This window comes from Lathyrus oleraceus, chromosome 5 (assembly GCF_024323335.1).
Source record: "Lathyrus oleraceus cultivar Zhongwan6 chromosome 5, CAAS_Psat_ZW6_1.0, whole genome shotgun sequence".
In the NCBI taxonomy this organism is placed as follows: domain Eukaryota; kingdom Viridiplantae; phylum Streptophyta; class Magnoliopsida; order Fabales; family Fabaceae; genus Lathyrus; species Lathyrus oleraceus.
This window is the reverse complement of record NC_066583.1, coordinates 439,844,808-439,865,738: the sequence shown is the minus strand read 5'-3', so window position 1 is coordinate 439,865,738 and position 20,931 is coordinate 439,844,808.

Here is a 20,931-nt window from a genome sequence, read left to right as displayed (position 1 = left end):
ATGTGGTGGGATTAACTACAACCCTATTTTGGCACGTCGACAGTTTGGGTTCCCCCTAAAGGATAAACCTAATAACATTTTGTTAGAAGGTGTGTTCTTTTAAGAGGGTAAAGATCCCCAAGGCTCGAAGGGCAGAATGGTCCGCGCTTGGCGCAAGATCCATAGGAAGGGAAGAAAGGAGCTTGGTCCAAAGAACTGTATTGCTTTGGAACCTTATACCTCTTGGGTTAGGAGGAGAGCTTCCGAGTACCTAATGCCTTACGAGTATCCAAGACCTACGCCCTTGGTTGTGGCTGGGCCTTCAACCCTCCCTGACCAAGGAGTAGAGGAGTTGAGAGACGAATACCGTTCACTTGCCTGGATCCGTGAACGAGAAGAGTTGCTTCAGCAGATCAGAGAGAAGGATGCTTTTATAGAGTTCCTTGAGCACCAGGTTATTGATGAGCCTGATGATGCATTGACTTCTCTTCTTCCTCAGTCTTCCAAGTTCTGGAAAAGGAAGTATGATCGACTCGCCAAAGAGAAGGCAGATATGGAAGCAGCCTATGAAAGGGAAGTGGAGAGGCTTCGTGCAGCTTATCTTCTAGTCTCCAAAGCTTTAGATGATTGTTTCTAGGGTTCCATAGGATGTTCATTTTCCTTCTCTATTGTATTGTATTTGGTTACCAAGACTGTACTTCTTTAGTGTAAAAGTATTTCCAAATATTATTGATGTGATAAATGTTCAATATTTCCAATATTTGAAAATAGGACCCTAAAGTTCCTCTGATAAAAAATAAATCATATGCACAAGCATTGCATGCATCATGTGCATAAGTAGGTTTTTCTCCAGGCTTATTGTTCTATGGTCTAACTCTGTGTTCTTCATTTATTTTGAAGACAAGTTGACTCACCGGTACTACACTAGAGCCAACGCTTCAAGACTGATGGATCATCTAGAGCAAGAAAATCGTGAACTCAAGGAGGAAGTGGCCAGATTGACTGCCCTGATGGAGTCTTTCATGGCTACCCAGAGCTAGTCGACTCCGACACCTTCAACTCCTTCTCAGAGGGCAATCATCTCTGAGATTGCTTCTTTAACCGTGCCTGCAGCCAGTGCCCACTTTGCACCAACAGCTATGCCAGCCGGGTTTCCTTGGGGGATGCCTCCCAACTTCATTCCTGAGGGTCCTGCACCCACCTTTGCTTCTCTGCCGGCATCTAGCCCGGTCCTCGCTGTCCCACCCCCAGTCGTGCATACTATGCCCAGAGTAGACGATGCCATCTACCATTCTGAGCCGTCTGAGGGCCCAGATGTCTATAAAAAGATGGATGCTATGAATGATCAGTTTCTTGAGCTCCGCAAGGAATTGAAAACTCTCCGAGAAAAGGACCTTTTCGGCAAGTCTGCTGCTGAACTCTGCTTGGTCCCAAATGTCAAAATCCCTGTAAAGTTCAAAGTGCCTGACTTTGAAAAGTACAAGGGAAATACTTGCCCTCTCATCCACCTGGTCATGTATGCCAGGAAGATGTCGACTCAAACCGACAATAATCAACTGCTTATTCACTACTTCCAGGACAGTTTGTCTGGTGTTGCCCTAAGATGGTATATGGGCTTGGACAATGCGAACATCCGATCCTTCAATGACCTTGGCGAGGCCTTCGTCGAGCAATACAAGTATAACGTGGATATGGCTCCCGATAGGGATCAATTGAGAGCCATGTTCCAGAAGGACAAGGAAACTTTCAAAGAGTACGCCCAGAGGTGGCGAGAGTTAGCAGCACAGATTGTGCCTCCGCTGGAGGAGAAAGAAAAGACCAAGATCTTCTTGAAGACCTTGAGCTCATTTTACTATGAGCGGATGATTGCCAGCGCTCCTTCTGATTTCATTGAGATGGTGAACATGGGGATGCGCCTGGAGGAAGGAGTCAGGGAAGGGCGCCTGACTAGAGAAGAAGGCTCTTCTGCTAAACGATATGGGGCGTTTGGAAAGAAGAAAGATGGTGAGGCATATGCTGTGACCTCCCATGTTAAACCTAGAAGACCCTCAGTGAGGAGGAAAACCGTGTGTCTTGCCGGTAACCAGCATCAGGTGGCTCACATAGCACCTATTTTTAGAGATAATCAGCAATATCAGCAACACAATAATAACCATCAACAACAACATCAACAATATCAACAACAACAACAACGTCCTCAATAGCAGGCCTACCAGCCTCGAAACAACAATCAAGCCAGTACAAGCTATGAGAGGAAGAGGGTCACCTTCGATCCTATTCCTATGACCTATGCAGAATTGTATCCCTCTTTGATAGAGAGGAAATTGATTACTCCACGAGACCCATCGGTTATACCTACCAACCCTCAGTGGTGGTATATGCCCGAGCTACACTGTGTTTATCATTCCGGTGCTCCCGGACATGATGTGGAGAACTGTTACCCGCTGAAGACCAAGGTTCAAGACCTTGTGAGATGTGGTATCTTGTGTTTCAAGGACGTAGGTCCTAATGTGAAGAAGAACCCATTGCCCGAGCATGGGAAATCCTCTGTCAACATGGTCCAGGGCTGCCCTGGTAAATACAAAGTCAAATATGTCATCCATATTCGACAATCTTTGGTCGAGATGCATAGACTATTGTGTGAATACAGTCATTACGAGCACGACCATAACAGATGCCGAGTTTGCACTGTCAATCAGAGAGGATGTCGCCAAGTCCGTAAAGACATCCAAGAAATGCTAGATGAAGGAGTAATTGAGATACTTCAGAATCGAAATGTTGATGATGATGATGATGATGAAGTCAATGTAATATCTCCGGTATTTCGAATCCCTGAGCCTGTTGTCATTCGGTATGATGGCAGCAAGCAAAAGGCTTCTCCCTCTTTGATTATTAAACCAGTTGGCCCTGTGTCATACTCTTTTGATAAGGCGTTTCCCTATCGCTACAATGTTGTGGCATTGGAGGATGGGAAGGAGGTGCCCCTACCCTCTACTTCTGTTGTTAATATTTCCGATGTCAGCGGCCTGACCCATAGCGGTCGTGTTTTCTCGGCTCTGCTGAAACCTCAAGCTGATGTCCGAAGGGCTGATGTTGTTGATTATGCTGAACGCCCGGTTGGGAATGCTGTTAATGCTCCGAATCCAGCACTTGTTGCCAATAAACCTGCCTCTGTTGTGAAAACTCCTATCTCTGTTGGCCAGAGTGGTAATACGAAAGAAGACTGTGATGAGATGCTCAGGCTCATCAAAAGGAGTGAGTACAATGTTGTAGATCAGCTTCTACAGACGCCATCAAAGATCTCTGTGTTATCTTTGTTGATGAATTCAGAACCAGACCGTGAAGCTCTGCAGAAGGTGTTGGATGTGGCGTATGTAGATCATGACATCACAATAGAACAATTTGATAGTATTGTTGCAGACATTACCGCTTGTAACAATTTGAGTTTTTGTGACGTTGATCGCCTCAAGGAGAGAAGAGACCACAATTTGGCACTTCACATATCTATGAGCTGCAAGGATGATGTCATGTCCAATGTGCTGGTGGACACTGGATCATCGTTGAATGTGTTGCCAAAATCCACTCTGGCTAGATTGTCATATCAGGGGCCTCCCATGAGGCAGAGTGGAGTAGTGGTTAAAGCTTTTGATGGGTCCCGCAAAACTGTGATTGGAGAGGTTGAGCTCCCAGTCAAAATTGGACCAAGTGATTTCCAGATCACCTTCCAGGTCATGGATATTCACCCATCATATAGCTGTCTGTTAGGAAGACCATGGATTCACGAGGCAGGCGTCATGACACCTACCCTACACCAGAAACTGAAATTTGTCAAAAACAAGAAGCTGGTGGTGGTAGGGGGGAGAAGGCTCTCTTGGTTAGTCATTTGTCTTCCTTTTCTTACATAGATGCTGAGGATGAAGTTGGAACGTCGTTCCAAGCTTTATCTATTGTTGAGCCTACTAAGAAAGGAACTTCTTCATTTGCGTCCTACAATGATGCTAAGTTGGCCATTGAGCATGGTACAACTACTGGATTGGGGCAAATGATTAAGCTGAAAGACAACAAATCCCGGGCTGGCATAGGGTATTCTTCTGGCGCTTTCAACAAGCATGGGTTGTTTAAGAGTGGTGGATTCATCCACACTGTTCAAGATGAGGAAGTTGCTACTGTTGAGGAAGAGGATGCAGAGGAAGATTCTGGCAACTTTGTCATCTCTGGAGGGGTCTGCAATAATTGGGTCACTGTTGATGTTCCAACAGTTATCCATAAGTCAAAGTAATGTTCATTTTGTTCAAAAACCCTTCTCCCATGCCAAAAGGAGGAGTGATGACATTGATTGGCTCATAAATACGATGATATTTTCATTCAACAAATTCATGTTAAATGTTTGTTTTTCCAATTATTTTCACTTTTTGCTTTTTGCATGAAATTGGTGATCACATAAAACCTTTAAAAAAATAGGAATAAAATCAATATTTTCATCTGCATAATGATTTGCCTTGTTTGAATTCTAAAATCTCTTTTATATCCAAAATCATTATGCAGGTTTATCAAACCCATTGAACATAATGATCCAACACCATCTCCCAACTTTGAGTTCCCTGTATTTGAGGCGGAAGAAGATGATGTTGAAGAGATTCCTGACAAAATTACCCGTCTACTTGAACACGAGGAAAAGATCATTCAGCCGCATCTCGAGAATCTAGAAACAGTCAACTTGGGGTCTGAAGATTGTGTTCGCGAAGTGAAGATTGGGGCACTCCTGGAAGAATCTGTTAAGAAGGGGTTGATTGAGTTGCTACGAGAATACATCGACGTCTTTGCCTTGTCATATGAAGACATGCCTAGTCTGGATACTGATATCGTACAACATTTCCTGCCATTGAAACCTGAGTGTGTGTCGGTAAAGCGGAAGCTCAGAAGAACTTATCCTGATATGGCAGTAAAGATCAAAGAGGAAGTTCAGAAGCAAATTGATGCGGGGTTTCTGGTGACTTCTACATATCCTCAATGGGTGGCCAATATTGTGGCTGTGCCTAAGAAAGATGTAAAAGTCCAAATGTGTGTGGATTATAGAGACTTGAATAAAGCTAGTCCGAAAGATGATTTTCCTTTACCACATATTGATATGTTGGTAGATAATACAGCTAAATTCAATGTCTTCTCATTTATGGACGGATTTTTCGGATATAATCAGATTAAAATGGCACCCGAGGATATGGAGAAGACAACATTCATCACACCTTGGGGAACATTTTGTTATCGAGTGATGCCCTTCGGTTTAAAGAACGTCGGAGCCACGTATCAACGAGCTATGACTACCTTGTTTCATGATATGATGCACAAGGAGATCGAGGTGTATGTTGATGATATGATTGCAAAGTCAAGAACGGAAGTGGAGCATGTTGAGCACTTGTTGAATCTTTTTCAGCGTTTGAGGAAGTATAAGGTTCGCCTGAATCCCAACAAGTGTACATTTGGAGTCCGTTCCGGCAGGTTATTGGGCTTTATTGTCAACGAGAGAGGTATTGAGGTTGATCCTGCAAAGGTCAAAGCAATACAAGAGATGCCTGGGCCCAAAACTGAGAAGCAAGTCCGAGGTTTTCTTGGCCGCTTGAATTATATTTCCAGATTTATATCCCACATGACTGCCACATGTGCGCCAATATTCAAGCTCCTTCGGAAAGATCAGTCTCATGATTGGACCGAAGATTGCCAAAAAGCCTTTGACAATATCAAAGAGTATATGTTTGAGCCGTCGATTCTGTCTCCACCTGTGGAGGGGAGACCATTGATTATGTATCTGACTGTTCTTGAAGATTCAATGGGTTGTGTCCTTGGTCAGTAAGATGAAACAGGAAAGAAAGAATATGCTATTTACTACCTGAGTAAGAAGTTCACCGATTGTGAGTCTCGATACTCGATGCTTGAGAAAATATGTTGTGCTTTGGCTTGGGCTGCTAAGCGCTTACGCTAGTATATGTTGAATCATACGACTTGGTTGATATCCAAAATGGATCCAATCAAGTATATCTTTGAGAAACCTGCTTTAACTGGGAGGATTGCCCATTGGCAGATGTTGTTGTCTGAGTATGATATTGAGTATCGAGCTCAGAAGGCTTTAAAAGGGAGTATCTTGGCTGACCACTTGGCACATCAACCAATTGAGGATTATCAGTCAGTTCAGTATGACTTCCCAAATGAGGAAATTTTGTATTTGAAAATGAAAGATTGTAATGAGCCTACACTTGATGAAAGGCCAGAGCCTGGTTCCCGATGGAGCATGGTGTTTGATGGCGTTGTAAATCAATATGGAAATGGTATTGGGGCAGTGATTATTACTCCTCAGGGCACACATTTTCCTTTTACAGCAAGGCTAACTTTCAAATACACGAATAATATGGCTGAGTATGAGGCTTGTATCATGGGATTGGAAGGGTCTATTGATCTTAGGATCAAGCATCTTGATGTTTATGGTGATTCGGCCCTTGTTGTTAACCAGATTAAGGGTGAATGGGAGACGAATCATCCTGGCCTAATCCCATATAGAGATTGTGCGAGAAGGATTTCAACATTCTTTACTGAAGTTGCTTCCATCATATTCCTCGATATGAGAATCGGATGGCAGATGCACTTGCTACGCTTGCTTCAATGATCCTGGTGAGACTCTGGAATGAGGTTCCCAATGTCACTGTGATGCGCTTGGATAGACCAGCTCATGTATTTGAAGTAGAGGAGGTGCAAGACGATAAGCCACGGTATTATGATATCAAGTGTTTTCTTCAAAGCCAGATTTACCCGCCTGGGGCATCTGAGAAAGATAGAAAGACTTTGAGGAGATTATCAGGCAGTTTCTACCTCAATGGTGATGTGCTTTATAAGAGGAATTTTGACATGGTTCTGCTCAGATGTGTGGATAGACACGAAGCAGACCTGTTAATGACTGAGGTCCATAAGGGTTCATTTGGTACTCATTCCAATGGACATGCCATGGCTAGGAAGATGTTGAGAGTAGGCTACTATTAGCTGACAATGGAGTCTGACTGCTGCAAATATGTTAACAAATGCCATAAGTGTCAGATTTATGCGGATAAGATTCATATCCCCCCGACACTTCTCAATGTGATTTCATCACCATGACCTTTCTCCATATGGGGAATCGACATGATTGGCATGATAGAGCCGAAAGCGTCCAACGGTCACAGATTTATTCTCGTAGCCATTGATTACTTCACCAAGTGGGTTGAAGCGGCATCATATGCAAACGTGACCAGGCAGGTGGTTGTGAAGTTTATCAAGAATCAACTCATATGCCGTTATGGTGTTCCAGATAAGATCATTACTGATAATGGATCTAACTTGAACAACAAGATGATGAAAGAGCTATGTAGCGAGTTCAAGATTGCACATCATAATTCTTCTCCTTACAGACCCAAGATGAATGGGGCTGCTAAAGCTGCTAATAAGAATATCAAGAAGATTGTCCAGAAGATGGTTGTTACGTACAAATATTGGCATGAGATGTTGCCATTTGCTTTGCATGGATATCGTACATCTGTCCGCACTTCAACAGAGGCAACCCCTTTCTCTCTTGTTTACGGCATGGAGGTTGTGCTCCCAGTAGAGGTGGAGATCCCATCAATGAGAGTCTTGATGGAAGCCAAGTTAACTGATGTTGAATGGGTTCAGAGTCGTTATGACCAACTGAATTTGATAGAAGAGAAGAGATTGACTACCATATGCCATGGTCAGTTATATCAGCAAAGGATGAAGAAAGCCTTTGATAAGAAGGTCAAGCCTCGTGTGTTCCGAGAAGGTGACCTTGTGCTCAAGAAAGTTTTCTCTTTCGCGCCCAATTCCTGGGGCAAGTGGTCTCCAAACTATGAAGGTCCATATGTTGTTTAGAGAGCCTTTTCAAGCGGTGCTTTGATACTTACAACTATGGATGGGGAGGATTTCACTCGTCCTGTGAATTCAGATGTAGTCAAGAAATACTTCGCCTAAAATAAAAACAGAATAACTCGCTAAATTGAAAACCCGAAAGGGCGGCTTAGGCAAAAATGAGCGTCTCGGTGGATTGAAAACCCAAAAGGGCGATCCAGGCAAAAGTTAGAGGCATAAAAAAATGAATATGTATCCCTCTAGATTGAGTACCTCACCCTGGGGAAATCTAGGCAAAAATTAGGGATTTGGCAAGTAACTGCATCCTGACAAGACTTTGTTCTACAACTGTCATCTGTCAAAGATTCTCGCTCAGTCATCGTCAACTGAAGCTTCAAATACATTGGATTCAGAGTTGGTGGAGAAATGGTCATTATGTTCAGTGTAGCCCTTTTCCAATATATATCACCAATTTCAAATTTGTAAAGATCCATGGAGTATTGCCATTTGCAGACTACTATTCCATCAAAATATATTTGAGCCTTTATCCAATCCTTTGCACTCTTATTTGTTCAACAAATGTTTTGCATGTTTTAATTGAGAAGTATCATTGTTTTTAATAAATAAAATTTTCATAAATTATTTTAAACAAGGTGAACATTCACAAAAGGATACTTGGGATGTCTTCAGTGCTCTCCCAAGGATGGTATGATTCCCAAAAGGGTAAGACATTTGTTCATATTCCCAGCATATTTGTATCCTCTTCATTATCTTTCAGGTAGTCTCCTCTGTGAGCATAGAAGAAAATAGTACCTCCCACCAAATCCCCAGGGAGTTTGGGAGTTCTGGGGGTGATCTCAATCTTCTAGATCCCCAGAGAGTTTGGAGTTTTGGATGCGGTCTCATTTTTTTTGGTTTCCCAGTAGGTCTGGATCTAGCATTTTGTGTTATCAATTATATGGTTGTCATCCCTTGCGTGGATTGACCTAAAATCCCTTATAGATTGATAAATTGAATATGCTAATCTTTCCGAAGGAATTAGTTTGCCCTCACTTCGAAGTAAGAAATTCCCCTCAGAGTGAGCCAGGAATCCCCAGTATAAGCGAAACCATCATAGTTTGATTTGTAGCTTTTCCCTTGTGGACTTGTCTACTTTTGATCTCCAGCAAGTTTGCTCCTCGACCATCTTCAGCAGGGTTGATCCCACTCTTACTCCCCAGTATGGTCATCATCAGGGTATCTCCAGCAGTTGCCTACGGGTAATCCCCGATTCGGTCATTAGCAATACTTCCCTAATGGAATTGCTTGATCAAAGCTCGTTTGTGGTTTCCTCCCGAGCAGAGTGGTTGAAGAAGATGTTTATCTTTCCTTCCCCAGCGGAGTAGTGTCCCTTCCTCCTCGGCAGATATGATTTCTTCAACAGTACAAGGAGATGTGTTGGTTTTGAAACCTTCTAATTGGTGGTTGTTTCCCACAGAGTTTCATATCCCCCCCTTCGATAATTTTCCCAGTAAAGTTGCTTCTACAGCGGATCTTATTTGTGCTTAGCTTCCCCAGTCGAGACTTTGCTTGATTTCAGTCTGGCGTTAGAATCTCTGAGGAAGATGGGTTGATTCCTTCCCCAGCTGAGCAGGTTTTTTCTTTCTCCCCGTAGCAGAGTTGTTTCTCTAGCATTCAGAGGAGAGCACCTGATTGATGTGTTTCTGTTTGGTGGATGTTCCTCACAGATTTTCATATTACTCCTCGATAAGTTCCCCAGTAGATGTCTTCTCTAGCTGATCTTATCCTTATCTCGGCATACTGTTAAAAGATCCCTAGCTTTGATGACAGTGATTCTCTACTTATCCCCAACAGTATTCTCTGATCCTTGGAGATCCTCTGCTTGTTCCCCTAGCTGGAGTGACTGATTCTCGCCTCCCTACAGAGATCTTTATTTCCTGGTATCTTTTGCCCCCATCAGATTGGATGTTCTCCAGTAGGCCTGGCTTTCTCTCTTGAGATGTAGTACCGGATGTTTGTCCATTGATTCTAGGACCTGTTTGTGTTAGATATGTCTGTTTGTCAGCATTCATCATATATAAACTATGCATATATGCATACTCTTAAACATTCAGATATTCATGTTGCATTTTTGCTATATATCTTTGATTGTTGTCTCCTGTTATTTGGTGGTACATATTTCCCCAAGCAGATGTTTACGTTTGACCTCCCCATGTAGAGTCAGCCTCATAGGCAGAAAGTGTCTATCCTTTCTTCCATATTCCCCACTGAGCTATATCCTCATGGATGACTGTTATTTCACTTTCCTCCCAACACATGTATTGGGATGGAGTTCTCCCCTGAGTTATATCCTCATTGGGTTGAGTCTTGTTTCAAAGTGTCTCTCTAGCTTGTTCCTAGACTGACTGCTTTTGATTTCCCCTGGGCTTCCACGTTTTAGATGAATGATTGCTCAAGTGACCAGTAATTGTCCATCTTTTCCCCGGCGGAGTTTGTGGCCTTCTACCCAGTACCCGATAGTTGTAAGTCCTATTTTTGTGGTTTTCTACCCTCATACCGGTAGTTGTAAACCCCATTTTATCCCCTTGCAGAGTTAACCCTTATTTGTGTTCATCCTAACCGATGACGGTTGCTCTTCTGTGGTTTTCTACCTAGTTTTGGTAGATGTAATTCCCTCTTTGTTGGTTATCTTTATCTAATATTCGGTATTGATATTCCTTCACCTTTTGAGTATATCTCCCAGTAACCGGTGATATATCTCCCGGATCATTGCCTTTGTCAATGTATCCCCCAGCGAGTCATCTTTCATTTACCCTTGGTTGGTAATGATTGTTTCTCCTTTTGATCGGTCATCATTTTATACCTAGTATTCGGTATCCTAATGCCCTTTCTTTTCGGCCGATTTATCCGTTATTAACCCAGTAACCGGTTGTGAATAATCTTCCATGCGAGTATATTATCTATGTTCTGACGGTAATAGACAATATATCTCATGCGCTCTTTGGTCGAAGTCTTTTGTTCTTCCCCAGTCGAGTAAGATTCGTATCCCCTTTGCGGAGTCGAATGTCCATCCAGTAATTGAGTTTGCTTTTCAGCCCTCCTTTTGGATGATGAGTGTTTTGGAAATATTCCCCAATTCACGCTTGGTTGGTCACCTATTATATGCCCAGTAACCTGTATCCCTGGTGTTCCTTCCTTTTCTGCTCCCTATTATGACTTTTGTCCCCTGTGGAGTCAGATTTCCTTAGTCGAAATATACCTTTTTAGGTCTTCCTCAGATGATTTTGGATGTTTGATATCTCTCACCCTCATACCGGTCTTAGATATTCATTCTCCCCGAGCATGTTGTTCTCTCACCCTCATACCGGTGTTTTGATCACATGTCTCCTTGAGCTTATTACCCAGTAACCGGTAATACCTCATCTCGTAGTTTCCTCAGATGAGTCCTGTTTGGACATTTCCTGGTAAACTCCCTTAGTGGATTTTCCCCATCTGAGTCCGAATTTTAATCTGAAGTGTCCTTTATGGATAGTTTTTGCCGTATTAGCATATTCCCCGGTACATGCATCCCTGAGTCAACTCGAATCTTTCCATTGATTTATTTTGATGGAATTCCTCTCCTGTCTCTCAGCAAGTTCTAAGTCGTGACCTGCTCACGCATTTTTACTCCATCTCTTATCCCCATAAAAATCCCCAGAGTCTTTGTCCCATTGAATGTATTACTCATATGAATTGTCAGTTTCTCCTGATTTCTTCTCTCTCTGCATACACATATCTCCATAGAGTATTACCTTTTGCATACATACATTGGCATCATGAAGTCTCTTAGGGACCAAAATTCGTATCTTTGTTATTATTTAAGCCCATTCTACCTCGTCGAGACGAAGATTTTAACCTTCACTTCTCCGGCTAGAATGACCTTAAATAAGGGCATTTGTAAGACCCTAATTTTGACCCTAAGATCCCTCATGGTATCATAACATTGCATTTGCATTTTGCCTCAAGGGTCATAAGCATCTTGGCTCTTACCCTTTGGGTGGGATCTCTTGTGAGTTGGTTTGAGATCACCAAGCATGCTTGAATTGTATATTATTGCTTTTCTCATTTTATTTACTAACCAAAAGCACAAAAATATGCCACTAACTTTGTTTGTTTTGTAGCTTGGGCAATCACAGGATCAAAAGCTTCTAGGAGCCCCTATGCTCATTGATGTGGCCAGGTGTGGTCGAAGATCCTCAGTTTCAAGTTAAGTCGAAACCTTGGAGATTTTCCTTCGACGGTGCTACTCATAAGGATGGAAGTGGGGTTGGGATCATGTTATTTCTCCTGACAGAATTTCGCCAAAACTCAAATAGAGTCAAAGGTCCCCTTTATTCTAACAACGAAGTAGAATACGAAGCTCTTATTGCAGGACTTGAGGCTTTGTTGGAATTGGGAGAAACTAAGGTCGAAATCTGGTGACCACAAAAGATGACCATTTCTACAGTAATTCGAATTAGACATTTCCTGGAGGCAATTTGTTAATTGGAGATTTCGACAAACGGTTGAAGTTCTTTGGAAGTGTTGTGTTTTGGAGAATTTATGAAAAGATGGCTGGAATCTCCCCTTTGGGTAAACAAATCTTTCTTGTCGAAGTCGGGGACTTAGCAGATTTTTGTATCTCCACAAAGCCCTCTTCGACGTAGGCATTTTGACAGAGTCGAAGCTTCAAGCGAAAAGATCTGAGATAACAACGAAACAGCTTCGTCGAGCTAACACATCAATTTTCATCAAGTTCCCATTTCCAAATAATGTTTTGGGTCAACATAACATTTGATCCTCATGCCAAAAGCTTTCCAACCATTACTCATAAGGCTATATTTTGTTGTCGGAAATGTCATTGTCGAAGAGGAGAAAGATTTAGTGCATTTTTTGGAAACTTATTGAAAATGCATTGCATGAGTTCAATATACATTATCTACACGTACAAAACACTTTTGCTGATGATAAGCATTCATTTCCAATAGGAATTGGGCCCTCCATGCACCTGTACATGCCCATGCATGGAGGCCCTTTCCATCCATGCACACGAAATGCTCATGCATTCAGCTACATTTTGCTATAAATACATTGCTCAGACTTCTCATTTCAATAACCTAAAGGCGCCCCAAATGCTGCACAATTGAATCATCACCCTTACTCCAAAGGAACTCACCAATTTTCTTTCAATTTTTTAGATCTAGAATTCAATTTCATTGATTGTTTCCTTGATCTAAAGTTCCTTAGCCTTCTTCCTTTTGATCCAAAGAACAAACTGCAAGCATCCATAGCAAGAAATTGTGTCTCCAAACTCTGCAAATAAGAGGTTTACCTCACATTTTAATTTCTTCGAATTTACTCATATACTGGTTATTTCTTGTTGTTGTTGTGTGGTCTGAAGTCCTCTGCATAGAGGCAACATTCTTGAACTTCGAATTTTTGAAATCCATTAAGTTCATTTGAACACCACAGAAATTCCATCTCTGATTTCTCTTAATGTAGAAACCTAGAGTGGATTTGGTTGGTACATGGGTGATGTGCATCACCCCAGCTTTCGACTGGCACCAAGATCGTAGCATTTGGTTAACTTTTTTTTCTTCTGCAAGTTTGAACTTCACCGGAGTCTGGTTGAAGAAGACGGTGGCGCTGGTCACCGACTGGTCTCCAGATTCAATCTCAGTCATGCATTTCATTTTTCCAGATTTAATCACCGTCGTCCCATGTTATGACTTATAAATGCTACATGTGATGCATTGACCAAAGGAACATGGTGGACGCGCGCTTAGAAGCCTCATGATTTGCCAACTTAATTAATAAGCTCAGATCTGACGTTCCATGTTTTTCCAATTATTTTAATTTCTGATTATATTTTCTTTTATTTCTTTTAATTCTATTTCATTTTAAAAATTCATAACTCCTCCATTATTGGTCCAAAAAATGTGAGACCAATTTCATTTTTCTCCTTTTAATTTCTAGTTTCTGAAAATGATTTTTAATATTTTTTATCTTATGATTTGATATTTTTTGGGGATTTTCTCTTTTCTGGTTATTTTTAATTCATTTAAAATAATTTTTGATATCTAAAAAATACAAAAGTATTTTTCCAACCTCTTTGAATGATGATAGATCTATGAAAAATATTCTCATCAATTTATTAATTGATTTGAGATTTATTTGAGATTTTAGTTCAATTAGGTTATTTTTATGCATTTTTAATTGATTTAAAATAGTTTCTGACTTCTAAAAATGCTGAAATTTTTTGTCAAACTTTGTTTGACCTTGTTGAACTTGGGATAATTCACTTGGACTTTTCAAAGTTGATTTGAAGTGAGTCTGAAGTTTGACCTTTCTTTAGTATTTTAATTCAAGTTTATTTTTAAATATTGAAAAATACCAAAAATATTTTATTTGTTTCTTGACTTCTAATCTTCATTTTGCTTCTGCTTTCTATTGTTTGACCTTGATATTCTCTATCTTTGGTCAATGCTTGTTGATTACCTCATTCCATTTCTATTAATGTGCTTTAATTCTTCATTTTCTTCTTCTTCTTCTTCTTTTTCTTTTTTGATCAATGAGTTAAGAATTGGTGGTTAGCTTTGATACATGGAGGTTTAATCTTCCTTGATTCAAATCTAATTCATCTTGATCATGGATCAAGTGAATGGCTTTGCATTAAGGATAGGTTGCTTCCTAAATCATGCAAAGAACCTGAATCAATACAAGATCATTTCTCATCTTCTTTTTGGCATGGCAAGTTGTTGGAGTTTGATTCACTAATCAAAATCTCTAACTTGTGTTATTGTCTACATTATTATTGACCGGCCTCAGATAGTTGTGACTTTTACATAAGTCCAATTACGATTGCTTAACATAGCACTAAATAGCCTTATGGCACACTAACTCTAACATTAACCATTAACCATTAACATTTAATTCTTGCTTTTTACATTTATGCAATTTACTATTCTTGTACATATTATTCATTTGCTTTTTCCTTTGCTCATTTGAGCAGATGTTTATGTTAATGCAATTTGCCTTTTTGCTCACTTGAGCACATAATTGTGTATATATTATTGTGCTTGTGTTTTATTTTGATTGTTGTGGACCAAATGCAAAAAATGGACAAATGGACTTAGTTTCTAGGACATTCCCTATGCAAAATTGGAGTAAAAGGACCTTAATGTTGAAGATGGATTAGAAGAACCAAATCTCTAAACTCAATCTTGTCCATTCTTCATTTACTTCATAGAACTCTTTGATGTGTGTGCTTTTGTGTTAGGGAATCCTATTTGAGCCAAATTGAAGAACCATTGCCATGTTCATCCAAAGTGAAAGATACAAGAGCCATTGGGGATCTTCTAAGAGCTTGCTTGATTATGTTGATTGCTTGAGCTTACACTTATTTTGCTTGCATATTCCAAAGGATGGGAGGTACTTCGATCATCAATATGATCTCAAGAGAGGAACTCCATTTGTGGTCTTGTTTCTTATCCTTCATCTCTTGTATAATTAGGACTTTAGCCATTCTTCTTCTTCCCTCCACTCTAACCCAAGCCAAAACTTTTGTGCAAACATTTAACACTTCTTTTTAAACACTAGAAACCTAAGCCTTATGCTTTTGATTTACAAACTCTTTTTTCATAACACTTATTTTGAATTGAACCTTTAAGTCAACTTTGACCATCTTTTGTAAATACTTTTCATTGGTAAACATAACTCATTCAAATACTTTTGTGGTTTCAAGGGCCACTCCTTTAATCAAAACTTTTCATAACCTTTAGCTATAATGGTTGAGTTATCCTTGAGGTAGATGTAATACTCACCTATATTCTTAGTGATGGACAATGAGTCTTCCATGCTTATTATAGGGTTAACCCCTCACTAGCATGTTGAAGTTATCCTCACATGGTGGATTTGTGGTTTTAGGTTGAGGTTTCTCCCTTGGATAACAAAAGACCTTAAGGATTTTGGACCAATCAATTCACCCACTTGTTTTGAGATTTTTACCCCGAACTACGAGGTTTTGATCCTAATCTTTTTTAAGATGGTACGTAGGCAATAGGTTTATCCATCCAAACACAAATTGTAATTAACTTGTATATTCTCTTCTCATCTCTTCAATCATGTTTGCACAAACAAATTTTCATAAGATACCGACCTTACAACAAGTGTGAAAACGCCTCCCTAGGAGTACCTAGGATGTTTTGGGTGCTTAAAACCTTCCCATTGCATAACCAACCCCCTTACCCCGATCTCTGACATTTTTACTAGTTTTTGATTCGATAAAACTTTTAGGTTTTTGTTCGCTTTCTAACCATTCCTTTGGATAAATAGAAGTGTGGTGGCGACTCGACTTGTATGGTTTACCTTGGATTTAGTCAATATCTCTAATGGTAATGAATACCCCGCTACACTTACCAAGGAGCTCCCATGAGGTTCAGTGGGGTGATTGTCAAAGCCTTTGATGGCTCGCACAAGACGGTAATTGGTGAAGTGGACCTTCCAGTTAAGATAGGTCCGAGTGATTTTCAAATTACTTTTAAAGTAATGGATATCCACTCGGCCTATAGTTGTTTACTGGGAAGGCCATGGATTCATGAGGCAGGAGTTGTTACTTCCACTCTGCACCAGAAGCTCAAATTTGTCAAGAATGGCAAGCTGGTGATTATTGGAGGAGAGAAAGCGTTGTTGGTTAACCATCTGTCATCTTTCTCGTATGTAGAAGCTGAGGATGAGGTTGGAACTCCGTTCCAAGCCTTATCTATTGTTGTTGAGAAGAGAGTTGGGGCACCTATGTCCTCATTGAAGGATGCTCAGAAAATCGTTGAAGAGGGTGTTGTTGATCAATGGGGGCGCATGGTAGAGGTCTTCGACAACAAAGGCAGAACTGGTTTGAGGTTCTAAAGAGGGTCATCAGTTGCTAGATTTGAAGATATGTAACTCAGCTTTCGTAGAGGAGGGTTCATTCATGGCGATGAAGAACACTTAGTTGTTGTGCTAGAGGATAGCGAAGAGGAAGACTACACCAACTTTGTAACGCATGGAGGGACATGCAACAATTGGATTGTCGTTGATATTCCTGTTATTTTGCATCGATCTAAGTAACTACTTTTATATTTTAAAATTCTTCTCCTATGCCTAAGGGAGAAGTGAACATTGTTTGGGCATTTTAAATTGATCATCAATAAAATTAATTCTATTCATCCACATCTTTGATGTTTATTTTCACTTTTTGCTTTATTCTGAAAATGGTAATCACAAAAACATAAATAAACAATATAATTCTCCATCTACATAATATTTGGTCACAAATTCACTTCTCTAAAATCCAAATATCAAATCATTATGCAGGTTGGTTCCTAACCCCAATGAATACAATGATCCTTCTCCTTCTCCAAATTTTGAATTCCCTGTCTTTGAAGCCGAGGAGGAAAGTGATGTAGAGGTGAGTGAGGAATTGTCTCGTCTTCTTGAGCAAGATGAGAAGATTATTCAGCCGTTTGAAGAGCAGATTGAGCTAATCAACTTGGGTTCCGAGGATGATGTGAAGGAAGTCAAGATTAGGTATCGGTTGTGTCTAGATGCCAAGAAGGGGTTGATTGATCTTCTTCAAGAATATTCAGATGTGTTTGCTTGGTCCTATCAAGAAATGTCTGGTTTGGATTCTGATATTGTGGAGCATAGATTGCCATTGAAGCCAGAATGCCCGCCAGTCAAGCAAAAGTTGAGAAGAACACATCCTGATATGGTTGTGAAGATCAAAGAGGAAGTTCAGAAGCAGATTATTGTCGGTTTCCTCGTAACTGCTGAGTATCTGCAATGGGTGACCAACATTGTACCTGTGCCAAAGAAAGATGGAAAAGTCCGCATGTGTGTTGACTATAGAGATTTGAATAAAGCCAGTCTGAAAGATGATTTTCCTCTGCCACACATTGATATGTTGGTGTAGCGGAGTATTCGTTACCATTAGAGATATTGACTAAATCCAAGGTAAACCATACAAGTCGAGTCGCCACCGCACTTCTATTTATCCAAAGGAATGGTTAGAAAGCGAATAAAAACCTAAAAGTTTTATCGAATCAAAAACTAGTAAAAATGTCAGAGATCTGGGTAAGGGGGTCGGTTATGCAATGGGAAGGTTTTAAGCACCCAAAACATCCTAGGTACTCCTAGGGAGCCCTTTTCACATTTGTTGTAAGGTTGGTATTTTGTGAAAATTTATTTGTGCAAACATGATTAGAGAGATGAGAAGAGAATATACAATTTAATTACAATTTGTGTTTTGATGGATAAACCCATTGCCTACGTACCATCTTAAAAAAGATTAGGATCAAAACCTCGTAGTTCGGGGTAAAAATCTCAAAATGAGTTGGTGAATTGGTTGGTCCAAAAGCCTTAAGGTCTTTTGTTATCCAAGGGAGAAAACTCAACCTAAAACCACAAATCCACCATGTGAGGATAGCTTCAACATGCTAGTGAGGGGTTAACCCTATAATAAGCATGGAAGACTCATTGTCCATCACTAAGGATATAGGTGAGTATTACATCTACCTCAAGGATAACTCAAACCTAATAGCTAAAGGTTATGAAAAATTTGATTAAGAAAGTGGCCATTGAAACCACAAAAAAGGTATTTTAATGAGTGGTATTTACCAATGAAAAGTATGTACAAAATATGGTCAAAGTTGACTTAAAGATTCAATTCAAAATAAGTATTATGAAAAGAAGGTTTGAAAATCAAAAGCATAAGGCTTAGGTTTCTAATGTTTGAAAACAAATGTTAAATGTTTGCACAAAAGGTTTGGCTTGGGTTAGAGTGGAGGGAAGAAGAAGAATGGCTAAATCCTAAGTATACAAGAGATGAGCGATAAGAAACAAGACCACAAATGGAGTTCCTCTCTTGAGATCATATTGATGATCCAAGTAGCTCCCATCCTTTGGAATATGCAAGCAAAATAAGTAAGCTCAAGCAATTAACATAATCCCACAAGCTCCTTAGAAGATCCTCAATGTCTCATGTATCTCTCACTTTGGATGAACATGGAAATGGTTCTTCAATTTGAGATCTAATAGGATTCCCTAGCACAAAAGCACATACATCAAAGAGTTTTATGAAGCAAATCAAGAATGGACAAGACTGAGTTTAGAGGTTTGGTCCTTTTAATCCGTCTTCAACATTAAGGTCCTTTTACTCCAATTTGCATAGGGATTGTCCTAGAAACTAAGTCCATTTGTCCATTTCTTTGCATTTGGTCCACAACAATCAAAACAAAACACAAACACAATAATATATACACAATTATGTGCTCAAGTGAGCAAAAGGAAAATTGTATTAACATAAACATGTGCTCAAATGAGCAAAGGATAACAACAAATGAATAATATGTACAAGAATGGTAAATTGCATAAAAGTAAAGAGCAAGAATTAACTGTTAATAGTTAATGGTTAGTGTTAGTAGTTAGTGTGCCATAAGGAAAATTTAGCGCTATGCTAAGCAATCGTAATTGGACTTATGTAGAAGTCACAACTATCTGAGGCCGGTCAATAGTAATGTAGGCAACAACACAAGTTAGAGGTCTTGATTAGTGAATCAAACTCCAACAACTTGTCATGCCAAAAAGAAGATGAGAAATGATCTTGTATTGATTTAGGTTCTTTGCATGATTTAGAAAGCAATCTATCCTTAATGCAAAGCCATTCACTTGATCCATGATCAAGATGAATTAGATTTGAATCAAGGAAGATTAAACTTCCATAATCAATGCTAACCACCAACCTTTAACTCATTGATCAAAAAAGAAAAAGAAAAAGAAGAAGAAGAAGAAGATTAAAGTGCATTAAATGAAATGGAATGAGATAATCAATAAGCTATGACAAAAGATAGAGAAGATCAAGGTCAAACAATAGAAAACAGAAGCAAAATGAAGATTAGAAGTCAAGAAACAAATAAAATATTTTTGGCATTTTTAATATTTAAAATAAAACTTGAATTAAAATACTAAAGAAAGGTCAAACTTCAAACTCACTTCAAATCAACTTTGAAAAAGTCCAAGTGAATTATCCCAAGTTCAACAAGGTCAAACAAAGTTTGACAACAAATTTCAGCATTTTTAAATGTCAGAAACTATTTTAAATCAATTAAAATGCATAAAAAGTAACCTAATTGAACTAAAATCTCAAATCAATTAATAAATTTATGAGAATATGTTTCATAGATCTATCATCATTCAAAGAGGTTGAGAAAATAATTTTGTATTTTTTGGATCTCAAATACTATTTAAAATGAATTAAAAATAACCCGAAAAGAGAAAATTCATGAAAAATATCAAATGATAAAATAAAAAATATTAAAAATCATTTTTTGAAAGTAGAAAATAAAAGAGAAATAATGCAATTGGTCCCATAATTTTTGGACCAATAATGAAGGAGATATGAATTTTTGAAAATGAAATAGAATAAAAGAAATAAAAGGAAATTAAAATCAGAATTTAAAATAATGGAAAAGCGTGGACCGTCTGATGCACCTTCATTAATTGACGCGGCTCATCACGTGGCCAGGAAGCGCACGCTCACCATACACCTTAGTCAACTGAATCATATAGTGCATTAAAATAAGTCATAATGTTGGATAGCCAGGATTAAATCTGGAAACGTAAATGGATGGCTCAGATTAAATATGGAGACCAGACGGTGGCCAGCGCCACCGTCTTCTCCGGCCAGCTCCGGCGAAGGCCAAAAATTACAGAGGAATAAATGTGAACCAAAACACGCGATCCAGGTACCAAATGAAAGGTGGAGTGATGTACATCACTCCTGTACCAACCAAATTCACTCTAGATTCCTATTAAGAGAGAAATCAGAGGTTGAATTTCATGGTGTTCAACTGAAACTTGTCGGATTTTGAAAATTCAAAGCATGAAATGATTGCCTCTATGAAGAGGACTCCAGCCAACACCACAACAACAAGAAACAAGTTATATATGAGTTGATTCGAAGAAATCAAAATCAGAAGTAAACCTCTGATTTACAGAGCTTGGATTCACAATTCCTTA